The 2,500-nt window shown below is 51.8% G+C and overlaps 1 protein-coding gene across 7 annotated transcripts in view; it reads right to left on the bottom strand.

Annotated features, from left to right (window-relative positions):
• LOC135235139 (glutamate receptor-interacting protein 2-like) overlaps window positions 1-2,500 on the bottom strand; it is a 48,634-nt gene that overhangs the window by 23,842 nt on the left and 22,292 nt on the right. The gene's annotated exons all lie outside the window — the stretch shown is intronic.

The following is a 2,500-nucleotide window of genomic DNA, read 5'->3' as shown; positions in this document are numbered from 1 at the left end:
AGGAAGTGACCTACGCTGTTGCTCATCTGCGGTGCCGTGTTGCTGAATGACCGGGCGTTTCACACACACACACACACACACACACACACACACGACCAGGAAGACCCCTCTCCACCGCCATGGCTCATCTCTCACACTGGCAGAGTAATTGAAATTTTGAAAAGGGCAAAGTATCAAATTGATGGCTTTTGCGGTCCTGGAGCTGATGAACCTGAGGCCCCTCCTCTGTCCGTCTGGGCCCCGGGGGGGAGGGGGGTGTCTGCACTGAGCCCACAGAGCCCTCCAGCACAAATAATTAGAGTTTCACTGGAGGACGGGGCAGAGCCACCAGGGACAGGGAGGTTGCAGGTTTAATTCCCAGGCAGGGCAAGGTGCTTAACATGCAGTGCTTCAGTAAACATCCAGCTGTAAATGTGCTGTAAAAATGGACTGCATATATATATAGAGCGCTTTTATTCAAAGCGCTTTACAATTGATGCCTCTCATTCACCAGAGCAGTTAGGGGTTAGGTGTCTTGCTCAGGCACACTTCGACACGTCCAGGGCGGGGTTCGAACCGGCAACCCTCCGACTGCCAGACAACCGCTCTTACCTCCTGAGCCATGTCGCCCCCAGTCAGTGAAATCAGTGAAAACTGCTCTGGATAAGAGAATCTGCTGCAAGGTAAAGACAGGCCGTGGATGCATTGGGTAGCTAGGGTGCTCTTCCACGTGGATGGAGAACATGGGCATAGGTCTGAAACTGTGACTAAGCATTCCATACTTACTCTAAAGCTAATATTATCAACAACTGAAATGAACCACCGGTGCTGAAACAGGCAAAAACAGCCCACATACTCTGGACCCCTAGAACCGCAAGCAGCCCTGATTCATACATGTGAAAAATTTGAGATGGCAGCAGCCGATGACAAGACACTTCACTCGCCTGAAATACCGTCACTTCAGAAAGCTGTATAAAACAATACGTTCGTCACCAGGCGCCATATTCACCAATACAAACAAAAATTCAGTTCTCTTTAAAAAAAGATGGTGAGTTTTATCCCGATGACATCATGTATTAAAATGGTCTTTTTGACACGTGAAATACAGGCTAAGCGAGGCGAGACAGGGCGCACCAAACGATGATTTTTGGGCCACGGTCCTGTTTTACCAGAAAGGAAGCATCTTTCGCCGCGGCCCACAGAGAGGAGCCACGCTCTGTCCCCGTTACTAACCTGCGGATGAATGCAGGACGAGCTCACGAGCCCCGCTCCCATCACACCCCGCCAAATATAGGCACCGCGCGGAGACGTGTGAACAGCGCTAACGTCGCTAGCAGCGCTAACGTCGCGCACACCGCCGTACTCTACTCCGGGTTTCTGCGCAGCCACACCTGGCTGTCTGACGGCTGCAGGCGCGTTTCTTCACTTCCTCATTAGGCCCGTTCTCAGCTCCCTGGATTTGTCAGATTACGCTCCTGCCTCTCATCAGGTCCACAAAAATAGATGGTTTATTACAGACATCATTCTACTGAACCAATTGTAAGCCAGACTGCAGGACTTTTTCTGGTTTTTATCTAAGTTTGGAACAGCCAATCGTATTCAAGCTCAAGCCACCGGCTCCAATGTCATTGGGTCAGCTCAGGCAGCTCAGAAACCCGCCATTTCATGTGCTGCAGGGTTGCAGGGTTGTGAGGTTGCAGGACTGCAGGGTTGTGAGGTTGCAGGACTGCAGGGTTGTGAGGTTGCAGAACTGCAGGGTTGTGAGGTTGCAGGGTTGTGAGGTTGTGAGGTTGTGAGGTTGTGAGGTTGCAGGGCTGCAGGGTTGTGAGGTTGCAGGGCTGCAGGGTTGTGAGGTTGCAGGACTGCAGGGTTGTGAGGTTGCAGAACTGCAGGGTTGTGAGGTTGCAGGGTTGTGAGGTTGCAGGGTTGTGAGGTTGTGAGGTTGCAGGGCTGCAGGGTTGTGAGGTTGCAGGGCTGCAGGGTTGTGAGGTTGTGGGGTTGCAGGGTTGTGAGGTTGCAGGGCTGCAGGGTTGTGAGGTTGCAGGGCTGCAGGGTTGTGAGGTTGCAGGACTGCAGGGTTGCAGGGTTGTGAGGTTGTGGGGTTGCAGGGTTCACATGTTAATTCTACAGGGAAGGAGCAGGTTCTGTGAAAAACAAGCTAAACAGGCTTGCAGTGAAGATACTTCACTCATGGAGAATGTGCTAAATATGAGCACCAAGGGACCAGAAAGTCCACCAGAAAGCAGGGATGACACTTTGCTCTGTTACTCTGACTACACTAAGGTGCACCTTAAAGCAGTTGTGACTGTGGGTGACATCTTTGATTTTATCATAATGTGCAGTCACAGTATTCTGGCGGAGGACAGTAACCTCACACAGCACAGTGTCCCTACGCTGTGGAGCAGATCGGACTCCTTCAGCGCGTCTGTCTCCCCGGCGTAAATCACACGCGCAGATCAGTGACGGGGCGCTGCAAACGCCAGCTCACCTTACTTATGACAAAACGCCACAAACCTAATTA

The sequence above is a fragment of the Anguilla rostrata genome, chromosome 11 (genome assembly GCF_018555375.3).
Source record: "Anguilla rostrata isolate EN2019 chromosome 11, ASM1855537v3, whole genome shotgun sequence".
In the NCBI taxonomy this organism is placed as follows: Eukaryota; Metazoa; Chordata; class Actinopteri; order Anguilliformes; family Anguillidae; genus Anguilla; species Anguilla rostrata.
This window is presented reverse-complemented; position numbering and strand designations above follow the sequence as displayed.